This window comes from Neolamprologus brichardi, chromosome 9, assembly GCF_056152115.1.
Source record: "Neolamprologus brichardi isolate AB-2024 chromosome 9, ASM5615211v1, whole genome shotgun sequence".
Lineage (NCBI taxonomy): Eukaryota > Metazoa > Chordata > Actinopteri > Cichliformes > Cichlidae > Neolamprologus > Neolamprologus brichardi.
The window spans coordinates 27,297,773-27,318,506 of NC_142112.1; the positions used below are offsets into that span (position 1 = coordinate 27,297,773).

General features: G+C 42.7%; 1 protein-coding gene across 1 annotated transcript in view; it reads right to left on the minus strand.

Annotated features, from left to right (window-relative positions):
• The window catches only part of cyribb (CYFIP related Rac1 interactor Bb), a 40,605-nt gene extending 19,871 nt beyond the window's left edge, over positions 1–20,734 (minus strand). The window contains exons 1-2 of the mRNA XM_006795000.3: positions 20,513–20,734; positions 5,952–6,040 (exon numbers count right to left, since the gene is read on the minus strand). The gene's annotated coding sequence lies outside the window, so the exon portion shown is untranslated. The remainder of the gene's footprint in view (positions 1–5,951; positions 6,041–20,512) is intronic.

The following is a 20,734-nucleotide window of genomic DNA, read 5'->3' on the forward strand; positions in this document are numbered from 1 at the left end:
CCTTCTCTAATGTGACCTGAATGTCTGACCGTGCCAACGCCAGCACCTCACTGGCTGTCGGAAAGCGGCACCTGATGCAGCCTCGGAAAGCGATGAGAGCTGTCACCGACTTCACCCTGCTGGATGATGTGGGCACTACCCCAACACCATCACCATCTCCATCATCATTATCTTCTACTGCCACCTTTCAGCTGCTCGCTGACTGGGCAGAGCAGCCTGGGCTCGCAGCGCTTCAACGAGGGCACTGGCAGCCTTGCAGGCCCGGCGCTGCTCCCCTGTGCCGTTTAAAATGAGGTCATTTAAAGGACGGGGATTTGCGTGGCCGCATTTCAAAGTCCACTAGAGAATCTTAAAGTGCAGAGAAAAGAAAAAAAAGAGCAAATTAAATCTGTCCATTATGCAAATTTCTTCCACCAAAATTCATCAAAAGAACCACTTACAGATAACTGACTTTGCTGTTTATTTGGACTTCTTCTTTAAAGATGTATTTCCAACAATTTGTGTAACTAAGTGTAACTGGTTGCTTAGTGATAGCGTAGTGAAGAAAGTGCAGACACTATATTAAAGAGAGTTTGAGCAGTACCCAGCAGTCCTGGCATGTCCTGGGCACCACAGAGAAGCCAACGACAATCTTGGTGTTGTTTTGAACCCCCCCGCTGAGACATCGCGTGCTCTCAATGAGGGTGGGAAGGGAGGGGAGGGCTGCCTCCAAGGCCAGGGGGCAGAATCTGACAAGCTGAAGCCCGCGCAGCTCTCCCATTGGCTGAGCCGGCCTAACCAACAGCTCGCTGTATCCATGGAGTCGAAAAAAATTTGGTGCCATTGAAAAGATTGCAGCAGCCAATCAGGTTCGAGCTCCCGGTGAAGAGCGAGTACAGTAGTAGTAAGACTTGAAAGCACACGAATATATTAATACAGATGAGGTAATGCGCCAAAAACAGCGGATTAGCAGGATAGTAAAATCAACTACAGATGATGGAGAAGTGTCTGAACCCATCTGTTAGTGACTGGATTGAATGTGATTTCATTTTTCTGTGTAGCTCAGCAAATTCTCTAATTTTTATTAAAAATGAAAATCTAGTTTTACTGATGAACACTAGCAGATCGTTGCAATAAAAACACGATAAAGGCGGACTTTCACACTGACACCCTGACATTATTCCAGGAAAATGTCATCCGACTGAAGCTACAATCCAAAACAAATATGTGCAGATTACAGACAGTGGAGGGAGGTTCAAGCCCATTCGGTGAAGAAACCAAAACAGTGCCACGCCCATGCAGCAGCCTGACCTCAGAATGGCACTGCCTTTTTTTAAAAACATCTCCCAGCTCTGTGCCTCTCCATTTAATAAGAAGCGGGACAGGGCTGAAACCGAGCACTGCCGTGGCCATCCTTGCAGAAACGGCTCGGGGCAACTGGAAAGCTGGCTGATGCGAGGGAGGGATAGTGCTGACATTCCACTACTCGGCTGCAGCATGAGAATCCACGTGCCCCGCTGCTTTACTATGGAGGGAAAAACAACGCCCTCCCTTCCCCAGCCTCCGCGCGGAGCGTCACGTGGGCTCCGCCGTGGACGGGCTGAGAGCTTGCCTGGGGTGTCTGTCTGTGTTTGTGTGTGTGGATAGGGGTAGGAGTGGGGGTGGGATGGGGCAAGGCATGTGTGTGAGAGATGAGTGTGTTTATGTTTGCAATAAACACAGCCTGTAACAGGAATTGCAGAGCTCATTTTGATCAGGGTGAAATGATTAAAATATAAAACAAATGCAAAATAAAAGTGCAGGTATGGATGCGTGCTGAATATTATTGCGTGCGTGGAAGGGGAGGGATTTGAAGCGTCACACTGCGGCAGAGGCGGGCAGAACTAGGCAGCTTTAAACTTGACCTAGATTCCCCGGGTGACACGCCACATCGCATTAGCCCACTCGGCCAGACCTGGACCCGCCGGAGCTCACTGACACTGGCCTGACTCGACAGGCAGAAAATGGGGGAGCACTTCCCAAATGGGACTGGCATGCGTCCCCATTTCCCCCTAACCCCCCCCAACTCATCTCCTCCTCACCCCCCACCCACCCCAACTATCTCCTAGCAATCTCACCCAGCTGACTAAAAATTGCTTGGGGGGATGCAAGGTGACGAGAAAAAGGGAGGAGCAGCGGGGGCAGGCTACGATTTGTTTGTTTATGTGGGTGAACTCTCTGAACTCGTAGCCACGCCTCTGTATTGTTGCACCCGCGTAAACATCGGCTAATACCCCACTCACCCAGATTTGGGGCAAATCAAAACAAACCTACAAGAAGACAGACGGCGTCACTTGAGGTGACATCCGGTATCAGCCGTCTCGTCTTTCTCCAGCTAAAAACATCCCCTGTCGCCTACAGCTGTAACGAACTCAGTTATGAAAACTGCCGTTCTGTCCAGAGAAGCAGATCAGAGAGGAAGGATGAAAGCGGGAGCACCTCATCCTCTGCTAAGTGCTGCTTTCTGGACGGCACCTGATGAAAGATGGAAACCATGGCAACAGGCAGATGCACCAGAGTCAGCTAAAACGCGGGCTTCATTGAGCTCTGTGGAGAGGCTCTTAGTGCCGCTCTTCAGTCACACCAACAGACAGGGAAGAGAGAGAGAGCAGGGCTCACAGGCTGGATGATGTTAATTTGAGATCAATCTTCCTTATTTTAAAAATATTCAAATCAGGAGGCTCAGTGACATTTGCATCATCTTTCATATAAATTTACTTTTTCATTTTCTGCTCCATCCACCTCAGAGCCAGGCCCTTCACACCCTCCCACTCTGCCCTTGAGAGTCCTCTGACTTCTTCCTGGTATGTGTGAGGAGATCATTAACGGGGAGGGGGGCAAGCATTGACTCGCTGTCCTGTTCTAAGTGCCACCTCCCTCAGGGCATCTTCCTCCTAAATCCATTCACACACATTCTCCCTCGTTCCTCTGCAGAAACAACGCCCCCACCCCACCCCAAACCATCATTACTTGCCTGACCTTTGACTGACTCACCAACATCAGCGGCATCTTTTAATCTTACTTACAAAAGCATTCGGGAAGAGATGGATTTCCAATTTAAGCCTAATTTCAATTTTAGAATCAAACATAATCCTTGCATGTTTTTTTCCTCCTGCAGAATATTACCCCAACAGGATTTTGGGTGGGGCACAGAGGAGGTTTGGGAGTGATGATGAGTGTCAGATTGTAGAGAACTGACATTTATATTGAGTAGGAGGCGAGTGCCATCTGGAGGAGGAAAGCAGCTGTGCAGAGAAGGCAGGAAGGATGAGAGCCACTCCCAAAGCTTGTACCGGCACATTTATGCATCTTTTTGTTTACTTTTACAAATGCAAACAGGAAGTGGGAATATTTACAATAAACTGATTATACTGTAAACTGTGTCTTGATGGAAACCCTGCAGAATACTTCTGCAAGGCTTGCAAATTTCATTTTACTAAGTTGGAGAGAAGGTCCGATCCCAGATCCAACAGCGCCATCCGGTGTTAACAACTATTTAAGGATAAACGCTCCCATATATCTTGGGGAAAAAAATGACACTATTTCCATTGACAAGAAATAGAAATAATATATGTCAGTTCCAAGTTTAAAACAAGCTTTCCAGATGTTCAGTTTTTCTGGCGCGTATGGCCGCAGTCTGCGAGCTTCCTGACGGAAAACCTGGGCAGGAAGTTACACGGCGTCAAGCCTCCAGCGGCATAAATAATAGATAACCTAGGAGGAGCTGGGAGCTTTTAACTGACATAACGAGCCACTCTACATATTACACCCTTTCAGACGCATCATCTCAAATGACCTACTCACAGGGTGGGGTTGGCTGAGAGCAGGAGGCCAGAACAGCTTCCATATGCTGAGTCAGGAGTGGAGAAACTGATATTCATTTAGTATTTAAAAATAATAATAATAACAGCTTATTATGTGATCTACCAGCTGAATCACTTAAACTGGTCAAAAAACAGCTTCTATCTGTAATTTAGTGCAAGTTTAGAGCTATATATAGAAAACAATTACACATATTTTGCATTCATGTCCATAACAATAACACTTCAAGGCTTCACCAGCTGGGGGCAGTATTGATCCAATTATAAGAGCCAAGAACAGCTTCATCTATGGCTACCACCCTCCCCCTGGTTTAAGCAGGGTTAATCCACCCTGCATCTTTCCACACAGACCTCAGGCTGCTGCATTAACTCATTCCCTTTCTTCATGTATAGTCCATCACATGTTTGTTCCCCTGCACCGCTGCAGGGTCGTATACTGCACAGCAGCCAAAATAGCAACCGTTCAGGCCGATTTAAGAGAATAGATTTGAGTCTCAATAAGGCACTGCAGAAGCATTAGCCTATACACACGCATACACACTACAAGCCTCACATGGGGACACACACTGACTTAGCAATCCTATATATGAACCACCTGAGGCTTAGCTGTCAAAGCAGCCTAGCATTCCAGCTCCACAGCTGAGCCAATCAAATGATAGCTGTGTGGCATGGTAACAATCTCCAAGGAGACACAGAGGAAAATACAACAGGGATGGGCACGCATACGAGCAGGGAGAGATGAACGACACAGCACTAAAATATTCGTCTAAAATCACCAGGAGTGAGTTTGAGTCCACATTTGACCAACTACTAAACACCGTCCAACACCAGAGCTGCCAAGCTCATCACGGGAGCCGTGACCCCGTGCCCTGTGGTTATATAAACACTCTGGCTTTGATGGGGGGGACAGGAAGCCGGGAGCACCTACATTACTCAACTCCTTTTTATGGCCCACAATGCATTTCATTTCCTGTGCCAGCATTACACATACACCCACAGCACTGCACATTAGGACTATAATAGGCATAGGTGCACCACAGGCGGTCTTACATAATGACATGTCTGTATTTGTGCACAGAGAGCTACTAATGCTTAAACGTCAATAAGATGAGGTGATGGTTGTCAGAAAAGTAGGCTGAAATTTTATGAACACGGGCCATTACAGCAGTAGCCCTTCCACCAGCGACAAGAAGATAAATGGTGAAGATTTTCTAATTATTTTTACGAGTGAATGCACTTTTATGCTCAGAGATTTGTTAAATTGGGATAGTCTGAGGTGAAAAGACACAGAAACTCAAGCACCTAGTGACCTGGCCTCAATTTTCCCTTATAAATGTGCCTTATAACCAATTTACCCTGAGATCTGGCCTGAGAATGCAAAGTATGCCACTTCTGTTTGTGATTGAAGCCTTTGTAATAGAAACTGCAGCTAACTGAATTTTCTCCCACCTATACTGATCCCACATTAGCATGGAAAAAAAACACTAGCAGTGGAAAGAAAGCAAAATGAACTGACTCAGCCTCTATTTAGGGAAATGCTTCCATTCAATTCAATGCGCTTCAGTATGTGCCAATGACCTAAACAACTGGAAAAATATAGTTACACAAATGAATGACGACAGTATTTATGGTGATCTCAAAAGCCTTTAAGCACCTGCAGTGAATGCAAATAAGGAAACATATCAGTTGTGAATATGTGCAGGTATAAATAGACATGCAAACAAAATAACAGCAGATAAGCGGATGGTAATCAGGGGTGGGAAAAGAAAGATGCTGAGGATAAAAATAGCTTCAATTTTTGCATTGATGAAAATGATGCACGTGTGCAACTTGCGGACTTTGAGTGGGAATTTTATGGTATTCCAATGGAAATAACCACAGACTAGCGTGCATTATGAAGTTCAAAGCTAATATAAACATTGAGGAGTCTGACTTAGTGAGCACTGTCCAGACACGCATTTGCTTTGCAGTGTGAATTTCCTGCTTTGTGTTTACATGTTGCCACAGCACGGCACAACGATTTGTCATTGAAAGTTTAAATTATTATGAATCGTTCCAGTTTTTCCCCTATTTCATTAGCACATCAACAGAAAAGCATCTTTTAGGACTTACCAGCAGTGGAGCTGTGTGTCTGGCAGGAGCAGGGAGGCCCGGCCTGGCAGGTGGCCCCGGGGTCACAGTCCTCCAGCAGAGGTCAGCCTCTGAAACAAAGATCAACAGCAACAAAACATAAAACTTTACAATCTAGAGCTTGGGGAAAAAAAAAAAAAAAATCCTAAAAAGCATCCGCAACTAGAGATAACAAGACGTGGCATCACTGCTCCTCCTGCAGACAAAGTTCAACTAAATTATTTGAAATGCACCAAAAAAACAAAACAAAAACAACAAAAAAAACTCCACAGCTAAGCAACTATTTTGTGCATTTTGACTTTACCAAAGTTGGACAACACTACTGTTGCACACTTCACACATACTGGTTACACCCTTTAGAAATGACTGCCTGTCTTTGGGTTCCCTTTTAAAATGAGCTGTAGCACACAAAAAAGGAAACGCAGCACTATCAGAGAAAATGCAAACACAAACAATAGGCAATAACTGGGCTGTTCTATCCTAATGCGACTACCTTGAGAAATATGGGCCAGAGTAAGTGAATTTTTAGAAAGGAGAAAAAAAGAAGCATGGAACAAACAGAATCGCATGAAAAAAAGCACACCACTTCCTATTGTGTAACACTTCCTCTGATTCACTTCAGGTTTTCTACAAGACTCCACGCTTCCTCCTGTAAGAGGACTACAGCACAACTCACTCACCCAACTCACGTTTGAGTCCTTTTATTGAGATGTGGAAACGCCTAAACCCGCCACATTAATAAGAAATCGAAGCGAGTGAAACGTTTAGCACACGTTTTGTGCGTCTGGTTGGTTCTTAGGTCCAAATAAGAAAAGAATAACCTCACGACTCTCAGTTTCAAGATTCAATAGTCTCTGCAAGCCACAAGCTCGTTTCACAAGTCATGCAGCCCTGATTGAGAGTGCACGCTCAGTAGACTGTGAGACCATTAGGACCGAGGCAGCTCTCTTCTCGCCAGCCTGCATACAAATGCACAGCGGTGGCATCAGTGCTGGTCATGCATGAATGTGATCAGACTTCAAACCCCAGAACCACAAGAACAGTGAAGCCTGAGAGAGACTTGTTGAGCGGAGGGCAAACGTGATGAAATAAGACACTGTCAAAGGGCTAAGCTACACATGAGAAACCAGAGAAGAAGAAAATAAGACTAAACAAGGAAGATACATTCTTGTGAACCTGAAAAAAGGGGGTGTAACAGCCTCTCCTATTTTACTTTTCTCCCCGTTAATGTAATGTGACTTGCTCTTAATCCAACAGAGCTGACATGCCATAGGAAACATTTGTAGCAGGGCATCATGGGAGTCCGCTATGCATCCCAAACGCAGCTGGGGTCACAACATACAGCCAAATCATCGCTTGAGGTTACATTTAAGCCTACATCATGCAGAGCAGTATGTCAGCTGTGGTGCTACAGTTAAGGTTTGGTTCTGTAATATCAAACAGTGCAAGTCAGCTGCTGAAGACACAGTATGGCAGGATATTTAATCAGATACATTACAGCAGAGAGGCGTGGCAGTGAAAAAAAGTCAGTATTTTGATATCCTATTAGACTTGTGATTCTGCACAAGTCCCACAGACTATTAAAATTAAAGCACGTCTTGTGCTTGTAGATACTTTCATGCAAAATGTCATTAAAAATATTAAAACAATACTTGAGGAATAAGAAAATCCAACTACTCAGGAAGTCTGCTGTGCATAAACTCCTTCTTTTAAAGTCTGTGTATGCTAACTGTTCTGACTTAATACTAAATCAAGCCGCGTCCTCCAGGGCTGGAAAATGAAGACAAATCTGTAGTGCCTGAAACTGCAGTTCCTCTAACAGCCACATGTGGCCGGCCCCATAAGTGAGTTTAGTGAGTCCCCATAGACCAGGGTTGGGCAACTCCAGGCCTTGAAGGCTGGTGTCCTGCAGGTTTTAGATCTCACCCTGGGTCAACACACCTGAATCACATGATTAGTAGGGGTGCAACATACACAAAATTCAGGGTTGGTTCATACTTTGGTGTCAGGGTTTGATGTTTTTTTGATACAAAAAAAATGTTCATGCCTTTTTAATTTGTCATTTATTGAAATTATAAATATATATTTTAACTCAAAAGTACAGCTTTTAAATTTAATGTTGCTGAAATAACAAAGTAATAAAAAAAATTAATCTATCTGATCAAGAAATCACTCATCTTTGGAAAAGAGTTTATTACAGAGAAATGGCTCTTTCCAAAATAAAAGCTATACTATATGCTTCTTCTGGGGTATACTCTCAGCAGAATATTAAACATATCAGGTCCCCATAAGGAGAATCATGTGCTAACGGCTGCTGGTAAAGTTTGTAGCATGCGTGCTTGTTGTTTTTGTCTGCTTCCACTTCTCTTTGCACTAGGATGATGTCGGCGTGAATGTGCAGTCATATTCCCACTAGTGCTGTCAGCGTTAATCTCGTTAAAATGACATTAACGCCATAACGCAGCAAATCTCCGTTAACGAGTTACCGCAGATCGCCCTGTGCGTGGGGCTGGACAGCGTCAGCACGTTAACGAGCTAACTGCGCTAACGCACGAGTTGCCACCATTGAGCATTGCGTGGCACATCCGACATACTGTTTTACTTTTGTCCATGACGCGCTTACCATCAGGGTCATACTTCACATGAAAACCAAAATAGTTCCAAACGCCAGATCTGAATGAGGGTGGGAGAGGCTGTTGAGGCAGTTGCCATGTTGCAACTGCGCTGTGCTCAGTGGATCTGCGCTCGACAGTGCAGCCTAGGCGGAGTAGTCGAACGCAGATCCACTGAGCTCTCAATACAGACAGCATCCTCAGAAGAAAAGTTGATAAAATAAATTAAACATTTTGTATTGTTTGATACATATGCGTACCAAACCGAAAGCACTGTATCGAACGGTTCAATACCAATACCAGTATTGTTGCACCCCTAATGATTAGTTCATTACCAGGCCTCTGGAGAACTTCAGGACATTTTGAGGAGGTAATTTAGCCATTTAAATCAGCTGTGTTGGATCAAGGATGCCCTCGAGGCCTGGAGTTCTCCTCCCCTGCCATAGACTCATGTTACAATCGCCACTCTCTTCATAACAATTCTAGTGAAATGATTTTAAAAAAATCACTTCACAACCTTGATACTGGAGTTGCCACATGTTGATGATAAATCAGTGGGTCACGTAGTTGTTAAGTCCATGTACTAAACACAAAGTGCAGAGGGGCTTAACCCAACACAGATTGTATTGTCTGATCGTGCTAGTGGATGGAAATTCATTTCCATTTTAAGGTAGACATTGTACAATAATACAGAGAAAATCCCAGCAATCATATGATGCTCTTTGAGCAAGCGCTTGGTGACAGTGAGAAGGAAAAACTCCCTTTTAATAGGAAGAAACCTCCAGCAGAACCAGGCATCATCCAACATATCACTGTGGTTGTGTTAGCGCCAGAGTTGTGACTGTACAAAACTTCATCAGAATCCATTCAACTAATGAGACATTTATGTGTGAAGAAAGCACTGAGTGCAGGCGAGCTGCTAGCTTGGCTAAAAAGTCAAGCACATAGGTTAGATGCTACTTCATAGTGCTTTGTTAGAGCTAATACAATAAATACGAGGCTGCCCAAGCTCGCTCTCTCTCGCTCTCTCTCTCGCCTGTAAATTAAATCAAATTATCCTGGGGCAAATGACTAAGATCAGTTCTTCTAACCACCATCATGCTTTTGAGGTGCATGGCTCAACCTGTGAGTGCAGAAGTACACAGTCATTCACTTGAGTGCTGCTGCAGGAAAAGACCCACACGATGAGCTCATTCAGCGCACTCAGGCTGTGTGTGAGCATGTGTGCAAGCGGTGATTCAACTTTGCTCATTCCTCCAAGCAGCTTTTAAAAAAAAAAAAAAAAAAAAATCAAAGCAATCAAAGACAAAACAGTTAACAGTTAACCGATGTGGGCGTTTCACAGTTTGGGGTTTTAGTCACCTCAGAGGCAGCTACGCTTTTCCCAACAGGTACTTCATCCGAACATGGTCAATCTAAATAAAACCAAGACAGAAGGAGCGGCTAAATGCAATTTTCATTACACTCCAGTTACAAACATAAACAAAAACTCCAGCGAACTACATGCTGGAGTGGCATGGCAACGAGCTTTCTCCTAACCATGTGCTCACGTCCTGCTGCTTCATTTATTTCCTTGTTTTGATTATGAAAAAACAAAAAAGGGGGGCAGAGTCGCTGCATACCAGAGCTGGATTGGTCTGTTCTGCACAGTGTATAAAATATTACAGTTTTGCTGTTGGATCACAAAAACTCCAACAATAAGTGCTTGTGTAGCAAACTCATATTGGACTGTTCTCTCTCAGTTTGCAGGAGCAATAAGCTAACACGCCATGTACACTTGTTTGGCTTTAATTTTACTCAGCCACATGAAGGACTCAATAAATGTGGGACAGCATGTGTGGCCCTGATGCTGTGTGCACTATAAACACTAAAACATGTGCTGCATAAGGTAATCAGTGAGATTTGGAGCACATCGGGTTGTCATCCACAATGATAAAACCAATTTTGAGCTTCAGATGTTTTAGCTGTAAAAGAATATTTAGACTGCCTAAGCCATCGGAGGCCTTTGTGTGGAGCTTGCATGTAGGGCTGGGCCATATCATACCATTCACGGTAATACCAGTATAATGTTGGGCAACGATAAGAAAATGAAATATCGCGATAGAATATGGGTAAAACATGCATGCGCAGTGCCTTTGTTTTCATACGCACATGGCGGAGAATGAGAAGGGCGAAAGCGAATCGTTGAATGAAACTGATGAACCAGAATTGGTTTGTAAAAATGCTGCAACTTCAGTGGGTTGGAACTGGTTTGGCTTTCGTCCGTCAGATACACAACAAAGCACTATTTTTGGTAGAGCATGCTAGCAGGCCGTCGTTATTACCGTGTTTTTTGGAAAATATGGCACACTTAAAATCAATCCTTTGATTTTTCTGAAAATCGGCAGTGCCCCTTATAATCCCGTGTGCCATATGTATGAATTTTGGTTGTGTTTACTGACCTCGAAACGACTTTATGTCGTACACGGTGCTCGAAAATCTGTCAAATGTTTTAGTACGACTTTGCTAAGCTACAAACCCGCACTGCTTGATGGATTGTTGGAGCATTACGGCTATCGTAGGCAGGAGCTTCGCGGAGTGATACGTACTGTGCTTCAACATAATATTACCGTATTGTGTGTTTATAACCTCTTTTTAAGTTTTGTGGATATTATACATGGTTATGCTGAGGATATGTCGGCCAATTTCCACTGGAAATGCCTTTTGGTTAAACTGTCAGCAAGGAATTTGCACTGTTAAATTTTTATGTAACTTCAATGCACATAAAAAACAGCTGCTTGTTGAAGTGAAAATACATTGATGTTTTGGTTTTTTTTTGGGGGGGGGGGGGGGGGGGGTTGCACTAATAAAGTTGTGGAGCTCCAAAGTATTTTGTCTAGTGTCAATTATATCATCAGTTATATCGTTATCACAAATTTTCAAATGTCTATCGTGATAAATATTTTTGGTCATATCGCCCTGCTCTACTTGCATGTCCTCCTCATGCCTTCATGGGTCCATGAGGGTACTCCAGCTTCCTCCCACAGACCAAAGACATGCATGTTAGGTTAAATGGTTAAGTCAGTTGTAGGTGCAAATGTGAGTGTGTTGGCCCTGTGATTGCCTGTTGACCTGTACTGGGTAACCCCACCTCACACCCAACAACATACAGGGATAAGCCCCAGTACTCCAGCAACCCTTACCCGAATAAGTGTTTAAGAAGTTGGATGGAAAGTTACCAAGGTGTAGATGGATTTTTTTAAATACTTACAGCTGTTTGAAGGACTTAAATGGGGTTTTTTTTAATACAGAGTGATTTAAAAAAAAACAAAAAAACAACTTGTGATGTGCTTAGAAACCTAGAGATTTTAAACATTTACACTCAACATGACATTTGGGTCACTGACATTATGTGATCACAAGCTCCAACTTTCTTTCCAAAACTGACAACACCTCCAATCTCACCTGTGTAGTGTGTTTTACAATACTGCAGCTGTATGAATGAAACTTCAAAGGCGGATGTTTTCTTGTGATGATGGAGCTTGGATGGAAAATGCTGGCTGTGCAGTCGAGGAGAGCGAGAGAGCGGCAAAAGACTTGTGAGCATCTCCAGAACCAAAATGAAGAAAGCGACACTGGGACTTAAAACTGTCCCTCACGCTGTTAGTTTCGACACCTCTGAATAAATCTTCCATAAAAACTTGGGTTGTCATGACAACTTGTATTCCCCATTTCCCTCTGGCGAGCGAGAGCCGAGGACTGACGAGGGATATCGGCTGTGTGACTGAAATTACTGAAGCCCGCAGAGCACAGCAGAGCCTCTGTGGAAAATCATTTCATTAAGCAATCTCCCACAGATCGCTTACACGGGCCGGAGATGCTTGAACTGAAATGACACAACAAATGCTTGTTTAGGGCTCGTTCCTCTCTGCTGGACTGGAATATTTACACCGTGCCAGAGATCTACAGTCAATCACGCAACCAGACGCTGGCACACAGATCCATTATAAATGTCTTTGATACTAAGAAGACACTTAGATTGTGATTTTTTTTTAATAACATAGATTACTCACATTTAAAAGAAAAAAGAAAAGAAGTGGATTTTCTTGGACCAAGATAAATTAATGAATAAATATAATTTGGGTTTTTAGGAAGCACCCAGTGTGGTCTTCTGCTGCTATAAGTTCAATGTGTTGTGTGTTCAGAGGTGCTCATCTACATACCTTGGTTTAAACATTATGTTACAACTGAGTTCAAACCAGTCTGGCCTTTCTCCTCTGCCCTCTGGCATCAGCAAGCCACTTTCACCCAGAGAACTGCTGCTCACTGGATATTTCTCAGTAAATCCGAGAGATTGTCAAGTAGGAAAATCCCAGGCGATCACCAGTTTCTGAAAAGACTGAGACCAGCCCATCTGTCACCAACAACCATGCCAATTGATGCTCAGTTTAAATCTGCTGCCATGTGACTGGCCGATTAGATATTTGCATTAATAAGCAGTTAAACAGGTATACCTAACAAAATGTACTTCTAAGCGTACTTCTAAGTACCAGGGTTTAATGCCAAATCCCATTAAACCCTGGTTATTATCAATAAAGTGTCATAAAATTTCTAAAATGTCCATTACAGATTACCCAGAATCCAAGGGGACGTCTTCAAATTACTCCTTTTAAGCCCCACACCACAAATATTCAATTTAAAATGCCATAAAACTGAGAAAATTATTTTTGTTGACTAATGGACTAAATAGAGTATTTTGGCTGAACAAAATATTAAGCACCATTACATTATTTCACATAAGGATGTATATTCAGATATACTACATTAGGTTGAAGCAAGAAGGAAATTCTAGATCTGACTACACAATGTACAGGCTATTGGGGTGAAAGTGGGAGCGACTCGTTTTTATATAACAGCTTTAATACTATGTGAAAATGGAGGTTTGGTGCGGGGGCAGCACAGCAACACTTTCATGCAAAAACTGGATTTGTACCATGCTGATTTGCCATCTGTGGTAGCACGTCTGCTCTGAGCGTCTGCTGAAAATGCAGGCAGCCGCATGAGAATCTCATGCCTGTTGAATTTAACATGTTATCACAAAAAAATAAAATAAAATAAAAATCCCCACTGTGGCTTTTGTCATGAGTGAATATTTCTCTCAATGCAGCAGGATGAAGTGAAAGTACATTTTCTCTAGTGTGAGCCTGTAGGGGTTTTCAGTGCATGAGTGAAAGATGTGGGGGTAGGAGCACAGTGCTTTTTCCTTCTCATTGAGTGAGCAGTGATATTTATAGTCTTAATGTGGTATACTACAGCCCAGTCTCATGGCAAGATGTCAATTAGGAAACTAATGTATTGTAAGGGTAAGTCTATCGCTTCTGCACCATGTAAGACACCAGACTCCTCAGAGAGGTCCTGTCACCATGGCAACCGATGAAACCAGCTTTGAAAAAGTGGGAACCACGGTAGTCTCACCCAAACCACGAGCTCTTTACAAACTTAATCAGCTAGTTTCATTTTTATTGCTAAAACCTAACAGTAGTTTTTCATACCTAATCCTAACCATATAATGTAATACCTGAACCTAAATGACTTTTAGTTTTTGCTAAACCCAACAGAGTACCTATACCTAAAGTAGTTTCAATGCCTTAACTTAAACAAGTCTATTTAAACCAACATGAATAATTTAATGCCTTAATCTAACATAATAGTTTTCCTTTTCCTTTCCTAAATGCCTTACCGTAGCTGAGTAGTATAAAACCTAAACCTAACTGAGCAATTTAAGTCCAAGTCTAGAACAACCATTTAATGCCTAAGCCTAGCCGAGCTGTTTTGTGCCTAAACCTAACGAGTAGTTTTTCCTTCCTAAACCTGAGTTGATTTTAGTCCCTAAACTTAACCGACTCTTTCCAGTGACAATAACACTTAAAATAACACAAATCTAAGAGTAAAAATTGTTTCCTTGTATGACTCAAACTGTGGTTTCTGGTTTGAGCACTGAGAGCTATCACACACCACCGTCCCCCTCAGGCCTCAAATGTGACCTTTTTGCCCTTTAACAGTGGAAAATTTTACTTGGAAACAAATCATACATCTGAAAGTCTGTGTCCAAAAACACAACTAAGAATACTGAGAAGACTTAACCACTTAAACAGCACTTTCTCATGGCAAAGTCCACCTCACTTCACATTTCCATTGGAGATGCTGCTGCTGGTGCATACACCAAGCAGGAAATAGTGAGCATCCCGTTAAAGGCAGTCAGATGCCTGCTTACAGGAGCAAAAAGAAAAAGAAAAAAAAAAAGAAAAAAACAAGATTGCTCTCTTTTCTCATTATGTGCACGCTTTGGGCTTCAGATGAAGCAGGATCACAGACGGAAGTGAGAAAGTTGAGAGGAATGCTCAAGTCTACCAGCACAGCCAGCCCTGCAGATTAGAAACTGGCACACACACACTGACTCATAAACATCAGAGCCACATATCAAAAGCATATTACTCGTCCCCGCCAAAAGCTACAAACACAAACCAGAGTGAGGACCTCCGCAGCCTCAGACCACCTTTCTGTGCTCATTTAATGCGAAATACAGTCAGCGTGTGTTAATCAATAAACTTTTAAATATATCCGTTTGCAGACTGAACAGCAGGGAGCATGCAGTGCCCTTTGACATCTTTTGTAATAGTTTATTTAGGCAGGAGAAGTCCCTCGCCGAGGTTGTCTTGGCCAACACAGCAGCAGGAAGTGCATAAGAAACAAAGAGGTTTCAAAAGAACAGACCACAAAACAGTAGAGATAAAGTGTCAAGTTCCAAACAACTGCAAGAAAAATAGATTTAGATCTTGCTCTGAATGAGGGGGCATTACAGTTAGGATTTACTACTAAATGACTCAAAATAAGTTGACAGTTCTAAGGATGTGAGCCGGCATGCAAAGGGAGGAATACAATCACGTGTGATCAGAAGGTATATTAGACAACTGCTATCACAAAAGTCCTTTCTCTGTTAATTCCCAAATTGAAAAAAATCCTTTAAACCTATGTTATTGTAAAAAACAAACAAACAAAAAAAAAAGAACAATCTTATGATATATATACATATACATATATAAAGAATAATCAGAACGGTGTGAGATTTGGAAAAACCTTTACACTTTTTAGAGAATGAATACCAGTCAGCTAAGTCAGAATTCTCTACCAAATTTGATGCAGAAGCATGAAGGACCACAAGGTTTCACCCATTTTAGTCATAACAGTCTGGGTTTTTCCTGGCTCTGTGTGGCCTGCGTGAGGAGGTGCCTATGCACACAACCACAATTGGCCCCACATGTAATTAATGCAAAAGGTGCTAGTTACTGCAGTTAAAAGACGTTGATGTCTTTTTCTGATATTCCTTTGGACATTTGATAAACAAAGATGTATTGTAAGCTTGAGTAAATGTATGTAAGTAAATGCATATTCAAAAATATATTGTTAATGGCAGTCCTGACTATTTTCCCTCAGTGAAAGAGCAAAAACTCTTTAGAGGGTGTCAGGTTTTTCTAGCTGCATGGAGGAAAACACTGAGTGTAATGGGGCCAATACAGTGCGTGGCGATATTGTATTGATAAAGGGACACAAAATATTGATATTTTATTAAATAAATGAAAATACCCTGGGAATAAGATGAAGAAAAAGGGCCCATCTCATGCACTGCCATCCTGAGATCATGTTAGCCAAGCGAACGTACATTAAGTCAGCTCAACCGAAAAACCATCCAACACTGGACACACTCAACTCAACAAAGCTACCTCCTAATTCAGAGCAAGCTAACAGCTCAGTCACACGGATAAAAATAGGACAGCAACCTTGCCTCCGATTGGTGTTTCTACTGAATCTTTTCACATTCTGTGAACGACTGTGGTAAATAAATGCTCGCCCAGAGCTTGAGGGTGTTGCGCACTGACAACCACTTTTATCGCAAGGTGGCTGCACAGGTCACCTGGGTGGCAACCTTTCTGCAAACAGTCACAGTCTGACTTGGACCGACTGCAGTTGCTCTGAGAGATTATAGAAGGTTTGCGAATACATGCGTTCTAGTTTATAAATGCAGACGGATTGCCAACATGTTATCAGTCTTTGCGAACAAGCACAACTCGAGGAGATTCGACTAAACCAGTTGCCAGCTGGTTGCGTTCTGGTTAGGTTCCTGAAGAACAGGAAGTTTACTGAGTGCAAATTTAATATTTACATGTGAACTTCTGTCCATGCAGACAGCAACAGATAAGTGATATTTGATGATTTATTATTAGAAACACATTGCATGTAATTGCTAACTAGGCATATCCAATTGCAAACTGACTCCGTATTAAGGCAACAGTAACACGGTGTTGGTGTGCTTGACAGTCTTATTTTGTAGCAAAAAAATAACTGAAGCAAATAACTTTAGCTTATTGGACTAAACATACTGACAAAGTTTAAATTTGAGGAGAATTTGCAGTTGAAAACATTTGATAAATTACAACACATATTACTGCAATACTCAGCTTTTTTTAAGATGTCAAAAACTGCGATAATATTGTATGATAGGCAGGTTACCAACCTCCGCAGTGATCCAAGCAACGAGCAACTTTTAAACAAAGTGCATGGTGTAAGAATGTTGGATTTATAATTTAAGTGTCTTTAAACACATATGTGGGGGGGAAAAAAACAATCTTAAAATTGAAATGCTGAAGTCTGCGGCTCCTCTGGATTAAGGCCATGTCATGATAATGGTGTTAGAGCTGAATGCTGAACATGCCAGATGAGTTCGAGGAAGTTAATCCCAATAACTGCACAAACAGCTTAATGCCAGAGAAATGGATCAATACAACGCTTTTCTGCCAACCGTGCTCACTGTGCTATTTTAAAAACGAATGCTGGACACAATAAGACGAACAGCACGGCAAACAGGCAAATACTCATAAATCTTTTCTGTGGGGACTGTTTTTGGTGGTTATTTGAGGGGACTGCGTTGGGTTGTGTGTTGTTGCACAAGCGCTTGGGTTGTTGCCTCCTTTAAGCTTAAATTACGTTACCAAACCAGAAAATAATCTTGCGCCGCTTGGCTACGTGGCCACAGCAAACATGAAAAATGCTCGAAGCAAGCTGTCACTGTGTAGTAAATAAACATGTGTTGGGCTGCCTGTAATGTCACAACACTGCTGCAAAAACCACACAATGGTACATGAGCTGGACATGTTACAACAATGACTCAACAATGAAGAGATGTTCAGTGTGTTCAGCGTGAGACGATCCACTCACCATCAGAGACACTATATAATACAGACCGAGTGTCAGCATACTGAGAATAACTGCAGTAACCCAAGCTGAAGCCAACAGGTGTGTTTGAGGGAGTGGGTCCTGTGAGCTCTACAATGTGGGGAAATGTAAAGCTATCAGAACAGTAAATATAAAATATATAATATTACCCTGGCTTTGAGTGCAGGTCGGTCTGTGTGATGACTGAAAAGCTCGGGAAGACTCCTGGAAACATTATAAATAATTAAAACTGACCACCATTACATTCACTCTACCAGCTGTACCATGTACAACTATCCGAACAACATTTGCGGGAGAAAACGTGGAAAATCTCTCTTCATGGGAGAAACGTGCACTTCTTTTATGCAGGCTTTGTTTATCTTTGTCTTATTATATTCTAAGGTGCTGCTGTTGACTACAAAACATTATTTTCCAAATGCCTATTGTTCCATTAACACAAGATTAAACCCGCGAAAGTCACCCCCAGGGCTCCTAACATTTGTTTGGTTTGCTGCTGACATGTCAGAGTATCCAGCCCACATTTGATTTCTAAGAAAGGGTCATGCCTAAGCGCACCTGCACGCCCGTACCTGCAGGATTTATGAGGGAAAACACGCAGCCAAGTCAGCCATATTTTCTCATTCAAGACTGTAAGCATTTAAAAAAAAAAAAACAAAAGCTCACATAAACAACTTCCTCCACACAACATTTCACTTTGTTATCGCAAGCAGTCTTTTCTCCCCGCTTTTACACTTTTTGTGACAGCAGAAAGATCAAGAAAATAAATAAATAAAAATAAGGAGGAACTGGCGATGATCCCAGCTGTTCACACAAGAGCAGCAAGGGAAGGAGACAGGGCGCAACAAGTTTCACCTCGTCTGACATCTCACAACTGACTGTGGCAACACTTGGGTGCTGTTGCGTCCTCCAGTCAATCTTTAGAGGTCTAAAACATAAAAAGAGGCGATACTTGATTCAGTTTCCATCCCTTCTCGACCTCATACTTGTTTTTGAGCCACATCTGAGGTGCTTTCGACACAAAAGGGGAAAAGTCACAGTAAACATCTGTGAATTGAAGTATGAGTCTGCAATATCCGGTTGGTATGCATGACTGGTGCCATCTGAAAAGATAGTGGAGCAACGTTTTACATGTCTAACTAAACTTGGAGGTTTCTAATGTGCAGCAGGAGTGAGACCTTTGAGATAAATTTAAAGCTGCACTAATCAACAAATCCATCCGTCTGCAGATGTTTCACTTCCACTTTCGGTAGACTTTGAGCAGAAAGGAAATTATACATTTATCAGTGCCTTTTCTATATGCGGCGGCATTGAAAAATGCAAATATTTTACTTTTCAGCTAAATGGGCTGCAGGGCTTTTTCTGTCTCAAAATGTGCCTGTAGGAAAACGTTACTAAACAGAAGTCTGTGCAGTTTACTCCTTCCTTTGTCATTTAAAAAAATAAATAAATAAATCACATGGAAGGCCTAAATTTTTTATACACACTGGAAAAGGCCTTATTGAGAGAGCCGTAACACTCCCCTCTCCACTCCCTTTTAGAGCCACACATAGAGGGGAAAGTGATAGTAAGCAATTGTGAAATAAAGTATGAGTCTGCAATATCCGGGTGACGCACTGAAGTGACTTGAGCCATCTTTAAAGATGGTGGAGTAACTTTGTGCATGTCTGACTACACTCAGGGGCTCCTAAATTGCAGCAGGAGCGAGCCTGAGACCTTTGAGACGAATCTGAAGTAGGACATTGCACTTTCCAAACACTGTCAACAAATCGGACTGTCTGGATGTTTCATTTCCACTTCTGGGCAGACAGGAAATTATATACTGTGGTTATACTGAAACACTGATGCAAAGATTAAGCATGCAGTCTACAGAAATCCCAGTGCTGGACTGCAAAAAAAGGGTCCTCATTTTCAGGTACTTGATATTACTTGGCAACTGTAGTAACTACTCATGTAAGAAACCTCTATAAAGAGCATATAAAGCATGCGGTGACTTCAATTAACCAACAGCAGATCTAATTTCGGACTTTTGCAGGTATGTGTATACTCTGCGGCTGCTACTGCTGACACTTTATATGAACTCCCAGCGCTTTGAAATCAAGCCACAGCTTTTAAAATAAAAATATGACCGAAGACAAACCCAGCCCTGAACCTGCTGCCCCATCTGTCACTGTGTGTGCATTTCCTTTAATGAAGCTTCATTTGCTGCCTCTAAGCGCGCAGTCCTAATCCACAGCCATACGGTCCGTTTAAAACTGTGCACACACGCCAAACACAGCTGATAGCCTGGTCATCGGTGAAGTGCTGTGGGTCAGGCGTGTATCGCTCAGCGTCTGTGGATAAATTAAGGGAAATCCTGCTAAGCATCGGAGCCTAATGCCTGAGAACCCGTCCGTTGTTCTGAAAAGGGAAGTTAACGGTACACCGAGGATGTAACACCGTCATGCTCGCATTTACCCCTCCTTTTACTTTAACGCCAACTTAACCCTACCTAGGTTTGATTTTGCCTGATTTTTTTTTTTTTAATTCAACAGTTTTGCCTTCGAGGACCAAAGTCTAACACTCAGAGCAAGCTTCAATGAATGGCATACGGCGGACAGCGAAGGTGACTAACAGAAAGGGGAGAAAGAGTGCGAATAAAGTAGTATTTTCTTTGTGTTTTACCTTGATGCTCGCGGAGAAACACGGCAACCGTCGGCTGGACACCACGCTACAAGCAGCGGTACGGGCTCAAAGAAAGGGAACAGCGATTTGCTGCCGCTGTTTCCGGGTTAGCTATCCAGCGTCAAACGAGAGGGGAGTTCGGTTTGTCCCACCTCTGAGCGCGGATGGGGGTGAGTCGCACACCTTCCTCCCCCCTCCAGAACTGAAAATAGATGCGCCCGG